General features: G+C 40.1%; 2 protein-coding genes across 3 annotated transcripts in view; one reads left to right on the plus strand and one right to left on the minus strand.

Moving 5' to 3' along the window:
- The window catches only part of neo (ZP and PAN domain-containing protein neyo), a 284314-nt gene that overhangs the window by 127203 nt on the left and 130947 nt on the right, over positions 1-26164 (plus strand). The window lies entirely within an intron of this gene.
- Atg16 (Autophagy-related 16) overlaps positions 1-26164 on the minus strand; it is a 404014-nt gene that overhangs the window by 72636 nt on the left and 305214 nt on the right. The gene's annotated exons all lie outside the window — the stretch shown is intronic.

Genomic DNA, 26164 nt, shown 5'->3' on the forward strand with positions numbered 1-26164 from the left:
AGGCAGAGTGGAAGTGACGCCAGCCAGTATATTACAGATCTTTTTAACCTCCAGGCCCGCCTTGCGCGCTTTGCAAATATTCAAATGGCTTCGCTAATGGACCCCCTTCCCTTCCTCTCTCTCTTCCACTACCATACCTCGACCGGTCTTGCATCAAAGTGGTACAACGGGAGTGAGCGTAGCAAAAGGGACATCCATCTTCTCCTGACCCACTCGATGTAGCGGTGGGACCCGAAAATTACGGACTAACCGAAAATCACACTTCTCTCTCTCTCGTTCTCTCGATCTCTCATCCGGTATTTCTGTTCTTCTTACTCTTCTCGTTCTGGTCGTTGACTTCTCCACAACGCCGCATATCTTCATATCTCACGCCAGCACACTTTGTATTCGCGAATGAAATCATTAAGTTACATTATACTCGACATATTCTCCAGTTGTACTTACGTAAATTATGCAATTATAGGTTTCGTCATATATTTATGCAAGACGAAAATCGCTGACGTAATTTGTAAATTCATAAACTAATTAGTAGATGTAATTTTTTATCCGTGAAATTAATTGATTTCTGTCTTTTTAAAATTAACTGTACGAATACTTTCAAATTAATTGTACAAATCTTTCTACATTATTACTTCTCAGTTTTAATGTTACCTTATTATATTCGTTTATCTTTTATTTTATATTTACTAGTTCAGTTCTTTTTTATTTCATCTTGCATTTGTAACGATACTATACTATGCGTGTTTATTTCATATCTTTTGTGTAATATATGTTATATTTGAGGTTGTGGGCCTACAAACAACAATGTTGCTGATGCTATACTTTTTGAGGTATCGTTTAATGTTTTGTTATTTTATTTTATGTACACCTCAATTTTAGCTTCTGCTAATTTATATTTTCGCACCTCAACAAAGTTATTATTATTATTACTTTATACAATGAGTACTTTAGTGTGATACTTTCAGTATCTTCGTAATTTTTGGAGAATTTTTCTAAAAATAGCTGCGATAATTGAAGTCGAAGGCAGTACAGCGCTACGAAAAGGAACTAATTAATACGTTTGCAAACTTTTATTCGACTCTCGTGGGACAGCCCAAGTTTTTGTTTCATCGTAAACTTTTAACACATATATTGCGAGTTTATCCATTTCCACCGAGCACCAAGAAAGCGAAATTTTACGAAAGTGCACGTGGATCCACAGCTGTTGGGTAACAGTCAAACTTGCCCTAAGGCATTTAACGAAGTCGTCGAACTCTCCGTAGGAGTTTCATCGCCACTAGCGTCAACACGCACACCAGCTTGTGCCTCGGCCTTTCCACGCGATAAGAATAACATTCGAAGCGTGTTGAACTTATGTAAAACGGGATATCGCCCACGGAAATGCAGTGGGTGACTTGCAAATCTAGCAACCTGCAGGATCTTCTCTCTGTACGAGACACATAATTCTCGTCACTTTGCTGCTGCATTATTTTACAGCGAAGACGACACAATCATAATAATTTCGTCGACGTTAATTGTAAGCAATTTTTCTCGCGACGGTATCGCCGTAATTTACATTGCAGAAACTGTATCATTTTACATGTGACTTTGTCTTTGATCTTGTTTTACACGGTTATACAATTTAATTATAATATTTTTATAAAGAAGACCAGAGCAATTTTACAGAGATATTCCTGGGTTCAACTCAACGTGAATTCTACTTTATTATACTTCGCTGCAGTCCAAATATTATTTTTTTTTTCTTTTTACCTACATTTGGTAAAGATAATGAGATCCGTTAATAAACAGAATATTAAATTTCGCGCAAAATTAACACTATTTCTCTTAATGAATTATCGCAAGCATCACCGTGATAATTTCAGTCACGAGTTGCAACACCGTGATATTCGCGATACGATCGCGATCATAGATTTCGCGTGTCACTTTTCTTCATATCTTGCGGAATCACGGCTTGTGGAAGAGTTAACCACCACGATGCACTTCGGCGTGGTACTGTTACCCATTTCTCTCGCGGGTGCATACCGAAAATGGTTCTGCTTCAGTTACTAAAACGATGGGAATTTTGCGTTATGCGCGCGTCTAAGGGCGAGGCGCGAAGTGAAAGAAGTGTGAAGAAGAAGAAAGAGCCGACCGCTGTTGCTTCTGCGGTAACAGCAGTTACAGCGGTAATTTTACTTTACGTCGGCAATAAATGCCCTCCGCTCACGCACGCTTCCGCGATAGTCCTTACTATCTAACTCTCCTCTCTCTCTCTCTCTCTCTCTCTCTCTCTCTCTCTCTCTCTCTGCGTCTCTCAAGTTGTTTCTCTTTCTTTTCTACTAACCCTCTTATTCCTCATATCTCTCCTTTACGCATACCACTATAATACGGCGGCACGAGTCTCACGTTGAGAAAAAAATGGCAATGCAATGGAATTGCATGCCATTGCTTGACACGTATTACACACGCGACGAGTATATTGAAAGCAGGGTGGTCCTTAACTCGGATATTAATTTTGCAATCCAAGTCAGCATCTTTGTAATCATACATAGCGAATGTAAGAGACCAGAGAGCCAGTCGTCACACGTCAAATGTCAGTCTTGTCCAATTTAGCAAAGTTAAAAACAGCGATGTTTGCTTAATGATCTGACGAGAAATAAAGCTCGGAGATTATTATGAATATGTTAAGACAAGAGAACGCATAAGCTATTTTTCATATATAGTAAAATTTTATATTAACGCTTGCACGAATTCAGCACAAAGAAAATTGATCCTAGTTTTTTATGTATCATTCGTGACATTTCAATAAAGTTGCACGGGGTGTAAAACCTGCTTCCTCCGTCGTTTGCATAACAATGGCGGTGAGAAAAATTGCTTTCGCGTTTGCCGTCACAAACACGGTTGCAAACGAGGCGCTGATAACAAAATAGTGCTTACGGTCGATCACGAGTTCACGATTCGTTACCTGCAAATTGGTTTGTATTTACGATGGTAAACGCGCGCGCGCGCGTCACTGCCGCGGATCGCTTGTGCGACTCGAATAGTTAAATCGTGCATTTCAAACGAGCACGAGTAGATTGTACTTCAAATGCCAGACTATGTACATAATTGATTGGCGTATGCGAACAAAGCCGGAACGTCACGAACCAGTTTTGCAGCGCGTAGGAGGTCCCCTCTTTCGTCGGCCGCCGCTGCGTCGGTATGTAGCCGGATGAAATCACCCGATTAACGGCTCTTTGCCTCGACTAAATTACCGCACAATTAGGCAAGCCGATTACATTTGCGCCAATGTACAGCCGCGCGTACCATACTTGCCCGCGCGTTGCCGCTTACCAGGAATGCGTTAGTCTGCACGATTTAGTGGCATAGTTACAACGGATTATGCGTGCGTTGACAAAATGACAGACAGTCCGTTGCGAGATCGGGATGTTAATTCAGAAACGCTGAAAGCCTTATTGTCTCGCTTCTCGTCCTGCTCCGCTTCACGTCCGTCTTTATTTATTATGATTCTGCATGGAAATACCGGTTTTGCTGAGGTATTTGGAAATATAACTACAGATCTGAAAATAAATTTTTTTAGACTATCAAAATAATTATGTAGGATGTTCAAGCTGATTGCCAGAATGTCAAAACTTTTTGCAGCTTATGTATCCTACGTAACTATTTGGATGGTCCAACAAAATTATTTCAGTATTCTGTACTTAGCTAAATTTTTAAATACATCAATAAAATCGTTCTTTCCGCATGAACACGTTTTTATTAAATACACGATTTTATAAAATCTCCGATATTTCTCCGTTATATTAAATCTATACTAAGAGACGAATTGGACGAATTATTAAGCCATTAGCGACGCTAGAATGGATTGCACCAGCTATATAGACTTGCCATAATAGAAGTAGTTATTGACTTTGCCAGGTACGAACGTTGACGCATCGGTCACCTTCGGGAGCAGTAGAATCGAATCGTATTACGCGCATGTTCACAATGTGACAGACAAATTGCTACACTATCGGATCCAAGGCTCCCCAGTACCATGCACTTCCGCATCTCTATTCTCAAGATAAGCACCGTTCTCCACACATGAACTGGTTCATATTTCATGACTCGTTCGTATTTCATGTCTTACATGTTTGATTATCTTCTATGAAGGCGAAGATATCATGTTCGCATTTGATATCGATATTACAGGCCGTCTTTGTCGGCGCGACCGTAATCATGAACGTTAATTAGAATCATCAACTAAATTTTCTCGCTAGTTCTACCGACGTAGATTAGACTCATCAGGAAAGAAATAAAAAAATCACTAAGTCGAATTAGTCAATCACTGAATGCAATAGTCTTATGGTCAATTATCTTTATTAAAGGAGCTTATCACGCTGAAACCTAAATTGAATTGTGCCAACAGTCTGGATTAATTAACCCTGATAATACGGACAGAAATAATATATCTCGTTCGTTGGAATTAGTGCTAATTGGCGTTGGTACAAGTGGCCCTTAGAACGTGTCCGCGCGATCTCGCGTACTAATTACGAAGCGTTAGTATTAACGAACTCAAGAAAAAAAGTGCAGGACGACGAAGCGAGGGTGGTGAATCATGTTAAAATGTGAAACGTCGTTGCCACAGCCGCAGGCGGCTTGGCCACGATGAAACCGGGTGATGACGACGCGTAATTGCTTTCCCGGATAAACAGGCCCGTCGTTGAAGTTCCGCGATGAGCGAGTCAACTCCGGCGTAACTCCGCGTGCACGCACATGGCTGCGTCGCAACAACACATCGCAACAACACATCGCAACGTGGGATCAACAAGCATGCGAAGAACGGGGGTGAAGAGGCACAGGTTGCGGTTTAGCGGATCGTGAGCGGCGCGGCGCGGCGCGTATCAAACTTTGTTTTGTCATGACGGGAATCATTTCCCGCACGATGTAACTTATTGTTATGTTTACTAAACGTAGTTACGCACCACGCGCGACGGCTTGACGCTAACGCAACTCCCTTCGCCGATGTTGTCGTTGTCGTCCTCACGGAAGCACTTTATTCTTGGTGTGCATGCCATTAATTCTCTCGCTCCCGTATATGGTCCGTATCCTTTGCGAATCACGCGTTTTCCGACAGTGGAAGCAGAAATTTCAGATGTCTCTTTGTCGCGGGCAGCGAATCCTCTACCTTCCATTTACTTGCTTCCATCAACGCGCGAGAACATAGTGGGTGTCGCAATACCACGCCGTCGTTGACAACACGTAGACAAGTGTGCTTCGGAATTGTATACGATATGAAAAGAAAATCTGCATGAAGCTTGGGCTGGTAAAGAACCGAGGAGACGTTCAGAGAAAAGGTAAAGAGAGAAAGATAGAGAGATAGATCACGCGAATGCGGTCAATCGTGAAACAATGGTTGTTGATGGAGCACCTACGAAATTCTTTCTGTCACATTAAAACTCATTTGTAAGAATCTGCAAGAATACGAAAGAATCCAGAAAATACCGTTAGCCACATACGATGGTGTTATTAATAAAAACGTAATACTTTGTAATCTAGCGTCAAGATTGAGTTTCAAATAGGAATTCGTCAACAGTTAATGTGTAAAGGAAATTGCATTCACTTAGAAATATTTTCTTAATACAAACTTTAATATCTTACATCGCGTGTAATGATTGCAATAAGATGAGAATGAGAACATATCGAAAGCTGTTTGAACGAAGTGTATATTTCTAGTGTTAAAAATACCGACCTGTGTAGCGAGGGACACATTTCATTACTTGGCGAGACTTGTATAACAGTATTTCGCAAATGATCCGAGTAGCACGAAACGTTGTGAGATAGCTACTTCGCGCGCAGAGGATTCACGCCGGTGTAACAGGTTTAAAGTTGTCGCCATTAACCGAAGTAGTTTGTAACATTCCCACGTTTGACCCTCGTGGTACTGCAAAACGCCAGGCCTCAACGTGGATAATACAGCCGACTTATTTCGACTATTTCTACGATGCAGCGTTCTCGCCGTGACTATGTTACGAGTGACACGCAAGTATGTTACTCGAAGTACAGCGATAAGGAAAACGCGGTAGGAAGAAAATTCGTAGTAGTTACGCTTGTTTCTCACAGGTGCGACGAGTAATTCGCGAGTGCTGCAGAAGGCACACTAGACTCCGGCAATTGGACCACCTGAATTGTACCATTGAGATATGCGAACGAGATACGCGCCGAGTAATGCGTATAACACCGCTTTAAACGCGATAAAAAGCTCACATGTCGCGCGTGCAGTCAGATGGGCGGACTTTTAAGATGCAAACTGGCTGCTTATTACATCAGGCCACTGTTGTGACAGAACGACGGATCTTCCGTGGATCTCACGTCGTGTGTATCCAGCGTACACACAATCTCGATAAGACAGAAGGAGGGGAAGATTGAGTGGGTGACTGTGCACAAAAAGAAAAAGGAAGAAAAGAACCAGTTTCCTGCGTATCTCTAATCTCTGTGTGCGATACCTGTCTTTGGCAGAACCGGATTCGCCGGGCCACTCATTGTCGGGAATTACATTTTCACACAAATCTGTGTAATCACGGCCACGCGCATCGAACGTGTAAATCCGGGTCGCGTATGTTCCCGCGTATGCAGTTCTGTCGGTCAAGGTACGAGAATGTTGCTTGACTGTGACTGGTAACATTCCTCCGGGCTAACTAATCGGAAGATTTCTGTCCGCCCAGTCGAAACAGCACAATGGAGCGCGAGCGTTACAAGCCCGATTGGTTTACATACTTGCCAGTGTCCTAAAGCGATATTCATAGTCTGTTCTTATTTTAAAACTATCTTAAGTAATATCTTAGGTTGTGCTAATACGGCTGGTATTCATAGTCCGTTCTTATTTCAAGACCGTCTTACACTCCAAAAAATAGTGGTGTCTATATAATTCTCACTGTGTTGATGTTAATGTTAACACCAATATGATGTGGATTTAACACCATGAGTTTTAAATCCACATCAAGATAGTGTTAATATAAACACCAAAGGTTTAAAATCCATACCATGTCAGTGTTAATATTAACATCAGCACAGTGAGATTATATAGACGTCGCATGAGTATTAAATCCATATTGATATTTTTTAAAGTGTAAATAATGTTTTAAGATGCTAATACCTTCTGATTAGTTCATGACATCTTAAGACTGTACTTAAGTCGGTCTTAAATGTAAGATCTGAATACCCTACATTTTCTTTTCGCGCATAAACATGTTCCGAGTCGTTGTAAAATGACCTCTTTGAAGTTCTAAATTGTAAAGAATCAATTGACCAGTGCAACAGGGATACAGATACGAAATTTTCCGCAACAGTGAATGACTATGCGTCTAACGCACACACAAGCACGCACATGTATATACGCATGATCGTATCAATTTTCACACCCTCGTGCTGACGCTATTACGGTGAAATTTGAAACGGTGTGACAACGTGCTGACGCGATAGCAGCGCTCTGCGTTGCGGAATCCTCAACGCGCTGAATATGGATGACTATTCTCCTGCTACGCGCGAGGTAGCTATTTGTGGTACATTGAGCTGTCACATGGCGTGCGGAATTACGGGGGTTTCCAATGATAACCCGTTAAACGAACGTACGGATGGACGAAGCAGCTAACAGACACACGATAATGGCTGTAACCCACAACGTCTCGCTTCTATTTTCTATCAAAAGAGAAACGTGCGTAACGGCGGTGAAATGGCCGTATCGATTAATCGTATCGATTGCAAGTTTCTACTAATGCCCGTTTTTACCAATGTAGATTAATTTTTTTCTCAAATTTTTAATCTCAATTTAATTAACACTTTATCTTTTTTTAATTTTAAGAATTATAAAAAGATAAAGAATAAATTGAACCGAGATTACAGTTAATCTACATTGATAGAAACGAGCATATACAGAAAATATTTCGACTGTTACGTCACACGAAAGAAAATGATGAAAAAAAGTCACTACTATATTTAATGCTTATATTATGATTAAACATAAAAAAAGTGAAAGTGTGTTATACATCAGAAGTTCCGTAATTAGAAAATTTGTCAGATGATTTTATCCGTAGTTATTATCATATTTTTTGATAGTAGGTGTGTAAAGATAGTAAGGTATCTACGAATTTGATGTTAAATCATAATATTAATATAATATGCAGTAATTAGATTGCATTGGTGTATGCGCGAGAAGTTCGCGTATGTAGGCATGAGACACAAATAAGCCCAGAATAATCGCGATACAGGAAGATAATTTGCGAGTAGGTTAATAACCCGGCAAGACTTATCGGAGCAATCGTGGATCATTGGAGCAACCTGTCGGGCAAATAAGGCTGCGGCGCTTCGGCATGTGTCCCGTTTCGCAGTGCCCACGCTTCAAGAATGCGTCACGCACCTCGTCCCACATACAGAACGGTGCATATCGTTGTACCGTTGCTGGTTCGAAGCGCGAATCGTCAAACAAGTGGCAATATCCGAGTCGCAATAGATATGAGACATATTAAATGATTATTTAACCTTTTTCCGATAAACATGTTTCCATCAGTCACTTAACTAACAGTAACCTGATAATGGTAATCTTAATAAATCATACGTTCCCACGTGACAACTTTTGCAAAACAAAATATCTAAAATGATAAATATAAATAAATTTCGTTCCGTAAAATGGTATGTTTATGATAACAGTACTCATTTATTTGTGATAACAGTACACAAAATATAAATGTACATTTGTAATTAATTAAATTTATGAACTACTTAAAAGTTATGTAAAAGAAACATTCAAACTAATGAGTCTTCCGTGTGCATGTTTTTCTAATATTTATTATATTACGCAAAATGAAAAATAATATAAAAAACTTAAATAACTTAATTAACGAGTAATTAAGTTTCTACGGAAGGCTTTATTTATTTGTACGTTGCTGCAGTATCATCTTCTGATGTTGCAAGGATCACTTGTGTTTGATTTACACGGTAGATTTACACGAGAGTTAATTTACACCTACAAGAAAGCATTGGCGCACGAAGTGTATCATGTATAACAGCAACTGTTTCACAACTAAATTAACGGTTATAGCATTATTGCATGTAGCAATGCCATACACACTTGGATGTAAATTCTTCTACGCCAAATAAACAGATGGCTTTGCTTATTACGATCGTGAGAACTGTGTATTCCACTTTTGCCCAAAATTACGACTAAAATAGGACAAATAGAATAATTTAATAGAACGAAGTTTAATCAATTAAAATATTTTTATTTGTGATGTGTGCATTAGGAAAGATTATTGTGATCAGATCTGTCAACAAATCAATAATGTGATACGTCCGAAAGTTTTGTTTAATTTTTAACGCAACATTCTATTTTGATCGAATATAAAATTAGCAAAAAGGACCAATAAACAATTAAATTGAGACTGAGATTGAAGCTATATTAAGAAATGTAGGTCGTACTGTACTTATTTCACCGAACACGTGATGCGTTGAAGTTTTTTTTGGGCGACGATCTAGGCGACGCACGTTCACGTACCGTTGCCAGATAGGTGCCTTAATTTTTGATCGTGGCATGCATGATGAAATTGCGGCCTCATTCCCAAAAGAAACCTCTGCGGTGCCGCCCAACCTTGCGTGCATCACGTGCGTCAGCCGGTTCGACGCGCGGCGCGTCGCGAAATGACAAAGAGCACGGCCGCAGAAACGCGAACGCACCGTACCGCACCGTATCGTAATAGAAACCAGACATGGGCTGCTTGCTGGCGCGCGTGAATTTCATGCGCGTGATATTAAAGACCTTAATGGACGGCCATTAATTACTACGGTCAAGCTTTAGTTATGGCGCGAGAAACCGCACAGTCCGGTAGTCGGGCATTCGTCTTCGAGAATTCCTCTCCCACACATCGAAATCCGTAGCAGTCTCGATCATGGTATTCTTTTGTAGATAAGAAAAAGAGATTGTGGTAGGAGACGGCGGGGTCGAAAGAGTTTATTGCACGTATCTCGGGAATATGTTATCTCGGTACCGCACGTTTGAGTTCCCGGAACAATCGCTTCTGTAGCGTATCGCGAACATTCACAGACGTATACAATTATCCCGTCGAGCCCCACCCTCGGTTCAATTAAGCATCGTCCTCCTCTGCAAGGAGAGGGCAATGCTTTATTTTCTTTAACTTCACTTACTCTCTCGCCGTCATACTTTCTCGCGAGAAACGCTTTGCAGTTTTCCCTCGATATAACCCTCTTCCTTAATGGTGCCTATTTAATTCATTATTTTTACTTAAACAAATATTTTTTTTCACTGGACACATTTCTTCCAGAAAGACGCCTCTTCTAACCTTTCGTTAACCTTTCACTCGAATGGTTTTTTTTTAAATATAATTACTCGCTTGAGATATTTCTGGCATTATATCTCAACTTTTATTATTCTCTTTAACGATTTACGATTAAATAAAAATTGACAACATTAGATAAATTTGTTTAATTATGAAATAATTTACGCTAAATATAATAATGTATATAAATAGTATTCATATATTTAGCAAATGCACAAAGCCGGGGTATTCTAAACACCACACACGAATAATGAATTAACATAACTTGTATATCGTAAATTACACAATACACAAGTACAATTGCATTTTGCTCTCATTTGTATCATAAATGTATCCTTTGCTCATATAACTTTATTAATTTGTTTTTAAGTGTAACATATATATATATATATAACACAATGCACATGTATATACAATTCGAAAAATATGCCCGAAGCGTCGCATTTTTTCGCAGAGAGCTATCGCGAAATAAAGCGCGAACTCGTCTTCCGACTTTGGTAGATTCGCAGATTGTCTCGACGGAAACGTTCGCCGACGGCAGGAATTCCGATGCTTATGCCGAACGAGAAACTCATGCGGCACCTTTCTTAAGCTGTAGGCTACGATATAGTGCGTAGAAAAGAGAAAGAGAGGAAGAGAGAGAGAGGAAGGTCATTGCCCCAGGAAAATCTCGCAAGTCGCAAATCCTTCCGAGCGGCCGAGAAGCGACGTCCGGTCGGCGTGAAACGTCGTTAATCACGACGGGATTCGGTATCGAGTTTCATCCCCCGTCCCGAGGCTAGTGTATCTCTCGCCAAGACGCGTACCCTACGTTTGAGACGTGCACGCACGCCAGGAGTGCGCCATTCTATAAGGCATCCACCTGACGACGTCGACCTCCGCATGAGGATGTACGGCCTTCGTATATTCCGTCCTTGGTGCGTCCATAGCCCTAGCGAAGATTTACTTGCGTTATAATTGAAGTGATCATCGCCGTCAGTCGGTGCTCTTATGAGCACGCGATCAAGGCACGTGTTATCACCTCCGCGTTCCGCACGCATTAATTCCGTTCGAGTGAAATGAGATTTTTAAAAATGCAAATACGCGGACATGCTGAGCGCTCACGTATCCAGTTTCTTCGTATATTTTACCGAGAAAGAAGACGGATTATATAGAAGTTAAAATGAAGTCGTGAAGTTACATCACTGGTTTTTTGCGAATAATACGTGATACTTATATGTCCATTAACATCTCGCGTTACAAACATTTATGTCTCATTTATGAAAGAAGGAGATTTTATGTAGGAAGAAATTATATGTAAAAAGTAATTAGAATTAAATAGATCGTGTAGGAAATATTTAAATTTGTGCGACTTTTTTGTGCGACGATATTGCACAGCGATATTGCGGAACTAAATTACATATTAAAAGCCTCATATTATAGAACGAGGAATTAATATAGAATTTCAAACGGGATGTGTAACGATATAAGTAAACATTTTCAATGTGATATTAATCGATTTTAACCAATAATTTCATTTTTTGTCTTTTATATATATATATATATAATCAATATGTTTGAAAAGAATTAATAGAATATAATTTTATTGACGTTGATTACATATATGTGACGCACAATGTATAGATTCAAGGAAACAGATAGAAATCCAATTCCACATTGAGCTACAACCTGTAATAATCGGTTGTCAATATGTTAGACGTCTCGAGCAATTTCCACGTTAATTTCTCGGTAATTTGATTTTCGTCGGGTGTATATTACGCGATCCTATAACATCGAGGGCGGAATTTAATCGCGTGGAATAAATAATCTGTATCATCGGTGGAGATGTCGTAACGCGTCCAGTACGCAATCGTAGTTCCAGGATAAAACAGAGCGACGGGAGATGCGAAGCACGCGGATAAAACTGTATCGACATTTTTTTCGCACGTTCATATCTACCTTTTTTCTACCGGTTTTAATTGCGATTACAGTTGCGCGATTCCAAGCCATGCGCGTCCGCGGCTTTCGTCGATACCGGTTTCGTATCCGGAGCGGCGTGATAAACGTCGACTGTTTACGTTGATAGTCCAATATCTCGGAGGCGCTCCAGTTAGCAATCGGTTAAGCAATCGAGTAGCAGATCTTCAAGATCGAAAACAAGATCGTCTACACGTGGCTGATTCGATAACACCGACAAACCCACAATACACCGTCGTGAATACTCCGTCGCATATACACCGATAAATCTGATGGAATAGGTATCTTGTAATATCTGAAATTTCAAACAAGATCCGCGCCAGATTTCGCTCGTAACTTGTACAGATGATAATGTATATTACGGTAAATGATATACGCCACGTGCGCGTATTAACGCATATCTCTACCGCGAAGCGGTCCATCTGATGGCATCAATTATTACAAGCTTCTTATATATATCCGTCTTTTATATAGAGCGGAACATTAAAAGTCGGTTTCAGCACTATTTGGCAGCTACTGATACAAAGTAGCTGCATTTTTTTTTATAAGACATTTTTATAGACTGCGCATGCATTCCCCTTAATTCTGTAACATTTTATATTGAATTTGCCATTATTTATTATCTTTATTGAAATTTATAATTCGTTGAGCCTTTGAAAAGTTAATTTTTAATTTTATATTGTATTTTCTTCGAGCATTATTCATTATTTTTTAACAATACACGAAGCATTATTTTACAAATCGTAAAACATTATAATGTTTTTTAACATACATTCGTGAAAAACGTTTGAGATATCATTATCTCTTGACGTTTAACCGGTAAACTGATGACATGTACAAGAATCTGATTTCTCGCATCGACTTTCCGTCAACAGCTATGTATGTCGGTTTCGCGTTGGTTTACTGTTACGATGCATCACGACGTTGTTTCGGACAACTTCTCGTATGTGGAGTAGTACATAAAACGCGTCCTAGTTCCCTTTTAACCGCAGCTTCTCTGACAAATCGAGATTAATTTTTCTTTAGTGAAAAGTGACACCCTGTGACATTTCATATACATGTACATACAAATTTCGTCCAAGTTCCATGTTTATTTGCACTTTAAATAAGAACGTGCGTTCACCGTTGCGTGATAAACTTATTCACCGATAATCAAGCATGCAGATTGAAATCGAAGTTTTGCCACGAGGATACGAAAAGCTAAGTTTCCTCTCAAGTGCATGAAATTCGGAGGTTTCCTCACTGAATAGAGTCTAATTGGCTCTGATAGAGAACGAAATTTCGCTCGTGGACTAAACTTCACCATTTTTAGTCGTCCCTCAATACTCCGTTACGGAGAGCATGGCGAAAGTTCCCTGTCCGTCATCAATTATTTCTAAACTCGGCAGACATTCGCGGGACGATTATAGCGGCTCTCATACGGCACCGTCCAAAGTGGTTCTTGGCCGAACGTTCGATCGATCGGATTCGAGAATGAGGACGAGGGATAACCTCTTCGTAGAAGTGTGCGGGATACACTTTCTGCTGGTCTCGATACATGCGGATGCACGTGCAAGATATAGATATGTGTGCATACATGTGCAAGACTGTGTGGATGATTGTAAAACGTACACCCTGAACCTTCGCATTTACGTCCTGCTAAGTGGACAACATAATCCCGCGCCGGATTACCGCCGGCTTGCCCGATAGCGTCAGTTCCTTTTATCACGGGGTTTTCGGACTTCGTGTGTCTGGTATCAGCGTACAAAGTCGCTTAATTTTCGACTGATCTTGACACGATCGCGTTACGGATTCTCGTCATGCAGATATACCGCTTCCTTCTATTAATGCTGCATGCGCACTCCTGGTAAAAGCGGATATTTCTTAATCTTCTTGCTGGTCTCTTCCGCAATCTCCTCGTCTCTCCCTCACTTTTTCGACCTTGTTCTAGCGAACCGTTATCCCCCGTATCCCCGTTGGCGTATACAGGACGTCTCGCAAACCATGTAATTCTTCACGACTATGAACTTCTAACGAAAAAATTTAGGTAAAAGATTAATCTTTGCAACGTTTTAATTTTCTACGTCAAAAATCACGAAAAAATCCTGAAATAAATTTCCCCATAAAAGTAGAGTACTTGCACATTTAAAGTCTATCGAAAAATAAATGTACATTGAGAAAAATTTCTGGTTGAAAATGGACGAATCAGAATTTTCTAGTTAAATCTATTATTGTTATTATATAGATATATATATACACGTATAAAATTCTTGTTTTGATAACTGAATAATCAATATGACGATCGGAATACTGACGATATGATCAAAATCTTATTAGTTCATTTATTTTCAAGACATTTTTCTCGGCGTATGCAATATTTTATATTTAGACTGAAAAAAGAGTTTTATATTAATTGAAATTTTGGTTAAAAATGAACACATCAGAATTTTTTAATTGACTCTATTATAATTCTAGTTGAGACAATCAAAATTTTGATTGATGTAATAAAAAATTTTTGGTCCATTTTCAATCAAAAATTTTTCTCAGTGTAGTCTTTTAAATTTGTAGAGAGACAAAATGATTTTCTTTGGAATTATTCAGTAGTTTGATAAGTATGCTTCACGATGATTATTTTCTTTAACGGTCTGCGGTTCGGAATAAATACGCACAAATTCTGGGGCACATGTGCATGCACATGCGTCGTCGCCGGATTCAAGCCGGGAAGCTGACGACTACGCCCCGAAGACACCATCGCGGCAGACAGGCAGTCAGACAGCGCCGTAATAAATTGCTACCGTATTAATGACGTTCCGGCACACCGACGACCGAGGTCGTGACATCCTTTCGGGCTCTCTGGCTCGTGTGCACGCCATACCTTCTTGTCTTGCGGTCGTGCTTTCCGAGGATGAAACGCGAAGTGATAATCAAACACCCGATATTGATTTCAGTAATTTTACACGGTTATTGCGTTATTATTTCTTGCGGATATATGCGATCGTGCCGTTTCTATGACATGATGGTATACACTCGGGTTCGTTTAGCCATTTTAAAGATATAAAATGGAAATTATCGCATGTAACTTATTCCAAGCTCAGAACAATTCCTACTGTACACTTCTACACTGTGCGTTTAACTTAGCCATGTTACAGTCATCTACAAATTTTTATTTTTCAACTCATTAAGTATTCAGCTAAATACTAAAAACGTACATTGATAATTTTTATTTTTTAATACTATATTCAGGAAATCTCATGACGAGACATCGTACTAATAAATTTTATCAATTTGTTAATGCCCAATAATTAGTATTAATTTGTTAACTTCATACTGAAGATGATCTCAACAAAAGATCGAAACATCTGTATTTAATCTTAATCAATACTTATTCTTTTACACAATTTCCATCTATTATTGGTTTTCATGAGTTTTTTTATTGTGATGATTTATTTTATTTGAAGCCTTTGTCTTTATATATTATTTTAATTTGTTCCAGTTTAGATTAACGAACGGTAATATTATTACTCCATATCAATGGTATTTTCATGGCGTTACGACAATTATATAATTATATATAAAATACGTACGTTTCTTCTCCTTGTGTTGCTGTATTGATCATACTGTTCTACTGACAAATAGCTATCGATTCTCTTCTGGAATGACTCAATTAAATATCGTTGTTGAACAGCCGTTCGTAATTATTATGTAACGTTAGACACGTGCGAATATGAACACATACCGCATAGAATAGATCGATATGCATTGCCAAGGTGCGGTTGCGTGGGAAGTAAGCGTGGTATGGAACGAGCGGATTCGCTAGAGACAATCTAGTAGGTTACAAGTTCTCGTGCCGATAGAACGTTTAGAAAAATGATTTGATTCCTGGTAGGGGCCCTCGGGTGCGCGTGATTTGTGTTCGAGCCCGACGCCATTTGTCATTGCCGGCACCGTTACGTCCCACGGGCCCCTCGGGACTCGAGGTCGAAAAGCCGAAGTTAAATTTAACAAGCTTAACCGATAACTCCCGCACGGATCGGCACGAATCGCTGTATATGTACATAAATACACAGACACATACATTCTCTCTCGCTTTCTGTAGAATATATCTATGCAACTCTGGCTATATCGAAATCGCGCGCAGCACATTCGCGTGCATCAACCAATCGCCGATATACCGCGGAGATTTGGAAATAGTGATCTCGCGTGTCAGTCGGCATATTAAATCGCGACAGCGTGTGTTTCATTCCCGAGCGACTCGTCGCCTCGCCTCACCTCGTCTCGCGTCGAATCGCGTCGCGTCGCGACGCTTCGCGTTCACATCGCCCCTCGGGCATCCCGTCCGCGTATTCATGTCGGCATTCGAGAGAACGGGGACGATGCGACGCGACGCGGCGCGGCGCGGCGCGATGCGATGCGATGCGATGCGACGCGACGCGACTCCCGGCCCGCGAGAGGGCCATTCTCTAATCTCGCACGAACGGCCCACGTGCGAATGCGACGATATTACGGTTATTTTTCAAGCCGAATGCCAACACTGACCCGCTATTACTGTGGATGCAATTCATTACCGCCGGCACATCGGCCGACTAAAGTGTATTGTGTTACGTTATGATTGATCGTACTGCACGATCCGTTGAACAAGCATGTCCCATCTGTCACCAATAAATATCCAATTTCAAGTTAGAATGATATATAAGACATTTTAACGTCGCGTTTTTAGCGACGTCGCCGCCGCGTCGCGTAATAGGATCATTTATTAAGAAAATTGGCTGTTGGGATATTCATCGTCATCTTTGTCGTCGTGGTCTTGCTCATCGTCACGTCCCCGTCGGCACGAAAGACGATGCGTTACTTCGCGCGACATTCCAAGACGGTGAGGAAGAACAGGCGCAAGAGAGACCCCGGGTACCCCGGATGTCTCTCACGCCACGTTAATATTATCCGCGCGCGGATGACTAGAAGGATAGAAATATGTCATTTTTCACGGACCTCACCGACGCAGAAAAAAAATGAGTAGATTTATTAAACGGCGCGATGCGTTCTGCTGAGTTTCTTGTCGATACGTCACTTTGTTTTAAAAATAGAATGGCCTGGAAAAAGCCATCCTTTGAATTGCATTCAAGCTTGATCGCCATTTTCCGGTCAATAGTTATATAAAACGTATGACAAAAAAGTAATGAGATCAAATCTTAAAAAAAGATTACATGGTCGCTTTAGAGTTTATACTACTATTATCTAATCCTCAATAGTTCCGGAGATTATTCTTTAATGTTCTTGGAAGAATTCTGATGATATTACAACATATAATTTTCTGAACTCTCCTAAAGCAATGTCATTTAATATAACTCTTTATTTCAAATCTGTAGCAGATATTAATACGCACGATTTAATATTCAATACTATTACGAAAATTGTTTCATTACGACGCACACAGGCACTTTCACAAAAATTTTACTTTTAATTTGATTTTAATCCCCGATCGTATTAAATCGTGCAAATACCCTTTTATAGGTTTCCGAATGAAGGTAATGTTCGTCATACTTGAATTCGCAGGAAAGCTTGACCCATTTGTGTCATGCAGCCACGAAACATTAGTAATCAATGTACTCAATGGAGTGTCAGAGAGTATTAGAGACAACTTCCGGAAGCGCAGAGATAATTAACGTCGGCTGAGGAGTGTGATCGCTTCATGTACACGCTTGGTTACATCGAGTATACATGCATATATGTGGAACATCTGTGTATTATTAACATGTTCGCATTAGCTTATAGCAGCATATGCACGAATAAATTCGACATTCTCATTAATGTTATAAGCCACAAATAATTTCGCGAATCCACGAGGGAGATCCTCCTTTTTTCAAAAATACTTAGTAAAATATTATGTAATATTTTTAATATTTCTGAAATGCTACAATTTTATATTTCAAAAATTTTTTTTAATTTATATATATATATAAGAAACTTTTAAATATAAAAAATATAATACGATAATTAAATTTGACACTATATCGTGTCAATTTGATCATTGTTAAATATAACCATTGTTTTAGTATAAAATAACGATATATTTAGTAGAAGTAGTGGCGACTCACATTAGGTTAAATTTGACACTATAGATTTAACAGTATAGTAATTTAAATAATAATTTAATATTCTATCTTTTCATATTTGACCACAAAAAGATTTTTTCTTGAAATTTCTGGATTCGCAAATGCAAATAAAGTAAATAATGCGGAGCTTCTTAGTGTATTAGACATTTTAATGCTGTATAATCTAAGCTATATAATATATTTATAAAAAGGATGAGATCCCGTGTTATTTTGGTAACGTAGTTATCGTAAAGAATTTAGATAATATCATAAATATTTCCTGTACGCGACGATATATACATCGTCCGTGTAACTTCGATGTGTACTGTAGATCATTTCGCGTGCCAACGAGAGCGGGGATGTGTTTATTGCTTCGCAATATCTTTCGTAAATCCGAGAGACGATATTACTGTATTTTCCGTCACAGGAGCGTTAACCAAAGACGAGAATCGTGGTTGTCAATCGCAGACGAAATCATAAAGCATCACGTTATTGCTACAGAATATGGAATATACGAGCTTTCAGTCAGTCTGTCTAAGGTCCCAGATCGAAAATTCTTTTGTCGCCGGGAGCAGTGAATAAAGCGTTGGAAGGGGGAGGGGGGGGGAAAGATCGATTTTACCGTAGGAACATTGGTAGCGCGCGGCAAAGATTTTCTTCTTACACACACTTCTACGTAAATGTATATACGCACATGGAAGCACCGATACACATACATTGAATCTCGACGACGTGAAAACAGAAGAGGAGAGTACAACCAATGATCTCAATACTTTCTCAGTGCTCCCGAGATTTATATTTATGTTTAAGAGTAAAGCGGGAAAAGATCGAATGTCGAGAACGAGCAGATAGCTCGGGGACTCGAAGAAAGAGGGCAAACGAGAGCGATACGTCGTAAGTGCATCCGTCGTAAGTTCCGTGGTTTGTCCCTTCACCTCTTCCACAGTCTCACACGGGCGTGCAAGCACACACTTTGTCATGGTCGTGGCCCCGGCTGGCGAACGGAAGAAAGGAGGAAAGAAAACAAAGAAAGCCGCGAAGATCATTATTAAGGAGTAATGAATAATACCGGAAAGAGATTCAAGCGTGTAAGAGTACGACGCACGACCTCGCCGGGTATAATTCTCGGCGATGGCGTCATTAACTCTGCACCGCCGCGCGTTGCGGTACACGGCGGGAAGATGGAAGGCGGCGGATTCATCGTGAGGATACATCGCAACGTGTACGCGATGCTCCTTTCCTTGCGGAAGGCTAAACGCGAGTTGTTACGTCGTAATGTTACATTGCTATAATGCCGGCATTATTTATTGATTTATACAGGAGCGTTACGGCGGCTGGCTGCCACGGAATTGGACCCGCGAAAAAAAAAAGAAGCGATATACAACTGATATTTTTATCTAATACTTTTTTTTTCTTCCTTTCTTGTCCACGCAAACGTTTTGTTAGATACCGTTTTTCCGCTGTGCTGGTTAAATCTTTTTTTTTTTTGTTATAGAGACTGCATATTTCACGTCAAATGTCAAATAATATATATATATATATATACAACTATCGCATCTTGAATATTTATAGCTTTTTAAAAACGTTACTTTTTTAATAAAAATGTTACTTTTTAAAAGTCGGTTTCTCTTGGAAAAAATTAAAAAGAAATCATAAAAGTTCATCTTATCTGTAATATTTAACAGAAGAACTAATTATCTGTTCTTCTTATTTATTTTGCGTTAAAACTCATTTCATTTACATCATAGTTGGCACGTTCTTGGTGCCCCGTAGCTGCTCATAATATTTCCATCCGCTTCCTCCGCTGATAACATTTGCTCGTGAACTCTGAGCTAGTTAGCAATTTCTAGATACCCTACACGGTTCACGACATGCATACCTCCTCTCTTCGGACTATACCGCGGTCCGTAATGCGGGATTATCTATCGATTTATTTGGAGCAAGAGGAGGAGGGCCGAGCACGTAGAGCGGGCGGTCGACGTAGTTTCGAAGTACGATGCACGAGAGCGAGCGCCTTGTCGCCTTGCATGCGAGATACGAAATTATCGCGACGATTCGGAACAGTTAGGTTCGTCTACCGGTCGGGAATGGCGCACGCTACAAAGAGGAAGAGGATAGAGAAAGAGAGAGGAAGAGGTAAAGAAAACGGAACTGTTTCGCGGAGCAAATGTATGCGCACTCGCGGAGATAACGCGAACGCGAAGCGGGCTCTCTTTCTCTCTCTCTTTCCTTTCACATCTTTCTCTCCTCCTCTTTTTCATTTTCTCTCCTATCCGCATTAACGTGCTGATGCGGTCTCGAGCCGAGACTAGAGGTTAACTCTCGTGTCCATCTTCGGTCTACACGATGGATAATTCAGCGTACCTTAACCGTCCTGTGCGCCGCGGAAGAAACGGCGCGGACGCAGCGTGTAAATCGTTTCAGGAAGATGAAACATCGTCCGTTTGTCCCAGGACGATTTCCGCAGAATGTACTTCCTTCCTTGACACTGCGAACTTGGCGAGATCTTGTTTGCCGTATGATCGCAGACAATCCCATTTGCAAACAGTGATCGAGGGAGATAGGGATACTATGTTGGTGGCATTGTCACAGAATGTTACGTCACAGAATGTTACGAATTTCATCGGTTATATATATCGAAAGAAGAGCGGAAAATATCTTCAGTGATCTTTTTAGAAAATATGGGATGCCACATTTTATACATGTTACATGTTACATGTGATGCAAAAGATTCTTAAAATAAATCCATTCTGAGCAAATTTTAATGTAAATCTATTCCGCACACATACACAGGAGATTATTTTACAAAAAGGCAGTTTTGTCATGATTACTGGTATTACAAGACCAACGTTTTCGTTATACATTCATAACTTGCGTGTTTCCTAATGACCAGATATCTACATAGGAAAGATTCCATCCGGCGTAGACGCACGCAATAATTTACGTACGATAATTTCATGATAAATGACGACAGAGGAATCCGGCCTACTATCCTTCATTCTTGTCTATTGATCAATCAGAATGTTTCAGAGATGTTCAATCTGTCGACTCGTTCAAGGCCGGGAGATAATAAATCGTATAAGACGCGCCGGGCGGTGAATCGTGGAGGGATTAATCACGGGCGCATAAACGACCGAGAGACTTTAATTCCGTTCCACCACGTTGAATTTGATTAGCACGCGGCGATAAAGAGCTCGTGACTGCTGCCTGTCGCGTCGTTGAACAAGGCGCTTGGCCTCGCGCGCGCTGTACTTCTTCCTCTTGAAGGACTACAAAGGGGTTGGGGACATGTTCCGGCTTTGTCTCGAGAGACAAATCAGAACGGCGTAATGAGAGTAAAGGAAGACTGAAGGATGGTGCGCGAAATGAGGGGGATGCCGGAACGGAAGGACGTTGGCGTTTGTCCTGTAGGACAAGTGTAACAGCCGTATCATCACCTCAGCCGACATTCTCATTCGTGATGAATGAGAAGGTAACCGACTAAGCGGCCCACGCTTGAGAGATCTGTCTGTAGAAAATGCTTTTTTTTCCACGCGTTTTTCCCACGTTTTCTATGCACAGTTGTTCTGCGGCACGCGCTGTTCATATAACGTTTTGCTCCTTTCTCCCTTGATATTATCCATTCTAATTTAATGTCCATCATATCTCTTCTATTATCTTTCATTTCGCCTCGCTCGTTTCATAGTTGATTTCATATAAAAGTCAATATTTGTTCACGTTGGTCGAAATACTGTCTAATTTTGCTCATGAAGACCTTTGCCTTTACAGAATAAACGCGCAGTTTCTCGTGCCGAATTCCATACCATTTTTATCGTAAAGAAAGATACTAAATCCAAAAACAAAAAATTATGTAATAATTCATTAAATATTAATATCGATATTTTGATTTCATCTAAAAGAAAAAAAACTTGTATATTAAATTAAATTTGACGTTAACATGTATATTATCAATTATGTTACACAAAAGCATATATAAAAATACGTGGAAGAAGCTCTGCGTTGAGAAAGAACGGGACAGCTCATCTCATTCGTGACTCCCATTAAACCACGGAACTGATTTGTCGATCAGCACGACATAAAGAGCGAGGAACAGGCGAATACGTCTTATCGATCGCGTTATTGTACGAACAGAAAATAAAACCGATTTACTGTTATTTGAAGACCACCCCGACACGATCTCGTATGCCGGGGCTCTATAGAAGAGCTGTATCTCGTGCATCTTGAGCTCACTCGTCCGCGGATTCGTCCGGTCGCCATTCTTGCGCCTAATACCCGATCCCGTAGGTCCGCAGTCCCGTAGAGGGTTCGCGACCTACCATGGGGGCCGCCCGCGATCTATAGAAAATCATGATAATTATTACGTTAGAGCTAACTGCGCTTCTTATCGATGGAAGATGAGTCTTGAAGCCCCCGCGTGCGATCGCGATACTCTGGACTGTGGTCACTGTAACATTTGATGAACGCGCGATAGGTGCATACTGCACACGCGACGGTGTAGGGAAGTATGTGATACACCCACGCGATATATATATATATATATTTGCGCTTCATGATGGTGAAGATGACAACCTCGATGACGGCGGCTAAGACTATACGGTCGCTTGCGCGTTATGTGCACCGGAATAACGGGCTGCAATGGACTGATAATTATTTCGATGCCAAGGGTTCATCGTGTATAATTGAGAACGTGAGTAAACACTTAAGTGACTTTAATTCAATTTTCTCCCTGTACACCCGCTGTATATTATCACGTGGCAAAGGTCTCGCGCCGCTGCGGCTCTCGACGGCGGTTTTACGTAGGCACATGCTAAAACATCGTTGATTCTAATCTCGGACGCGAATCAAATACGCGTAACGCGATATATTGCGCGAATAGATTTAATTGGTCGTTCGTGATAATCGTGACAAAATTATAATGTGCGTAATAACACCTAACGTGACTAAAATAATTGAGGAATAAAAATGACTTCGCGCATCTTTCTATCATATTTTCTTACAGGAATCGATGATGGCACGTGTTGGAGAAGTTAAACATAGTCGATAATATCGTTTTTAAGACTCTGCGACTTCATTCACCGTTTGCCGAGTCGTTATTGTAATGGAGTGTCATTATGAGTTAGGGACATTGCAGGAGGAAATAAAACTGCGCTTTTTACGCGCGTTTCTTGCGCATGGTTTTGAATGAAAAGAATTTTAAGACCTTTTGTCTCGATAACGACAAGGCGCGCGCGAGAATATCCACATCGTTTGCGGGCTGTCCCGCATAATTGCAGTTGCAGCAATTCACCTCTGTTGTGTGCATTCAGGTCGGGTCATAGGCGACGACAACGCGCAGTACGCGGATGTGGACTAAGAGGTGGAGAGCGACAATGTATAGATACAACGCAACGGTATAGATACGAGGTAACGGGAGGAAATTGGAGGCTGGACACCGGTTGACCGGTCAGTGCCGCGTGGCACTACCGAGAGAATGATCCCTGCCCAAGTATATCGCTCGATACTAATTGGTTCTATGTTACGGTTGACGTATTAAGGAAATTAAAGTTCTCGAGATATCAACGCTCGAGCGTTCCTGCTCACCTAGTTTCGCATAAGTGTTCCTTCATTGATCGTCCGTGCCTGTCGCTTGTTTAGTCAAACGAGATATAAACTACCTCTTTCCCCTCCAAAGGATAATTTCATATTGGAATAGTTTCGCGACTCCCGCATCCTTGATGATTGCGATATGCCGCATAGCTCGAGGATTAATCTTACGTATGAATGCATACGGGTTTATCGCTTGAATGACTTCTTTGGACGTGCGTAAGATGTGTCACGGCGGCGCACTTTCCCGCTTCTCCGTGCTAGGCCAAAAGTAACGACTAACTAAGACACCATAGATAATTTCAATCCGGATACCGTTAAACGCTACGACGTTCGCCGCCCGACATCGCGGCGTGTGCATACTGTGCCATAAACAAAACAACGAATGAGCTCCTTTTGCAAGTAGCTGCCTGTCTGATAGCCTTGTATCTGTGACAAGAAAGTGGGACGCGTGAAATATGCGTCTGGTTACGGCAGGCGCCAAAATAACACGTAACGCCTCGTGCAAGCGAAGGTGCATTCACCGTGAATGCAACGTGTACGTAAGCCGCGCGACCGATATAAACAGAGCAGCGCATAAATGGATCTGTTTGTCGCTGTGACAAATGCACGAGAGCATTCGAGACTGACATCTACCTTCATTCCATGGATGTTACGAGATTTATATTGTTAGTGAACGAAATCTGGTAATGTGCGAAACAAAAAAGAGGATGTTAAAAAAAGAGTAGATTTTTGCTAAAAAAGTGTAAGTAAAGGAAATAGTGTTTTTTGTAGATTTTGACCTTCTGGATACGATAAAGTTATTAAAAAGTTCGTAGCATATGGAGAACATCTTGAAAATTAAGCAAGAATATTGAAATTTGGATAAAAATACATCATGTTCATACTTGATTTTCGAAGTATTTCCTAAACGCTACGAACTTTTTAATAATTTTATTCTATCTATGAGATTAAAATTTATAAAAAACACTATTTCCTTTACTTATACTTTTATTGAGCAAAAATCTAACTTGTTTTAATATTTTTTGCTTCGTACATTATCAGATTTCGTTTACTAACAATATAAACCTCGTACATATATATATATAATATTATTTCTTTTACTTACATTTTTTTGAGAAAGAAATCAATTCTCTTTTTAATATCCTTCCCGCATTTCAAGGCGTGGTTATCTATTATATATTCATCGAATTCTAAATGCTGGTTAATGTTTGCAATTTTATCAGTTCATAATTTTTATACAATCGAAATGATTCTTGACCTCACGCGTGACCGCTACTTTACTCGACGTGAAAATATTTCCTCTTAATCATTAGCTCAAGTGGCTTTAAGGCATCCCGCTAATTAAGCCTGACAAGACCGTGGTGCGGAATGCACGAGCGGTATTGTATCATGCGAATCTCCTCGCGTACACAACACGTCGTTATATACGTGTGTACATATTTATTCGTATGGTGACGCACATATGACGTTATGACCACATTTCATGTAAATGTAACGAAGCGATTTCAACGGACGCGAGTACCTTCTCCGGCCACTCGAAATCTTTGTCTGAACATATGTGCACGTCAAAATTGTTGATATCGACATGTGTTTCTTTTCTCCTCTATTTCTCTCGATATAAATATGTCACCAGTCGGCAATTTATTACTACTTACATAGGAGTCCCGTAAAATTAGAAATCAGGGAAATGTTAGGAAAATTGAAAACGGCCAGGAAAATCAAAGAAAAATCAGAGAATTTTGCAACATTTTTTGGAAAATTAAAATTCTTGGTTTCAAAGAAGTATAATATTCATACATTACATGCAATTTTGGAACACTATCAACTTAACAATTAAATGCAAGAAGTATCAGCAACATTAATAGCAATTTACATTGCTACGTAAAATTGCTCTCTCAACAAAATATTTAATCTAAACCAGAATGAAAATACTAAAAATTTCAAAATATTATTGAAAATCGAGGAAAATCATGAAATTTTTTTTGGAAATCAGAGAAAAGGATATGGAATTTTATGATAAGGAATTTGTGGCAACTCAGTTATATGACGACCTCAGGCTAGATTTCTGGGTAGGTCAACGAATGGCACTATTGCTTCCACACCGCAGTCTACATATCAACTCTGACCACGTTTTTTACTATGTGCGGTTTGTGGTTAATTAATATTTTTACTGCGCGGTCACAATCAACTGCTGCATTACTATCATTTAGGTCTGTAAATCACAAATGTTTCAGCACAAAGTAATAG

The sequence above is a fragment of the Mycetomoellerius zeteki genome, unplaced genomic scaffold, assembly GCF_001594055.1.
Source record: "Mycetomoellerius zeteki isolate Tzet28-1 unplaced genomic scaffold, Tzet1.0 scaffold31, whole genome shotgun sequence".
In the NCBI taxonomy this organism is placed as follows: Eukaryota; Metazoa; Arthropoda; class Insecta; order Hymenoptera; family Formicidae; genus Mycetomoellerius; species Mycetomoellerius zeteki.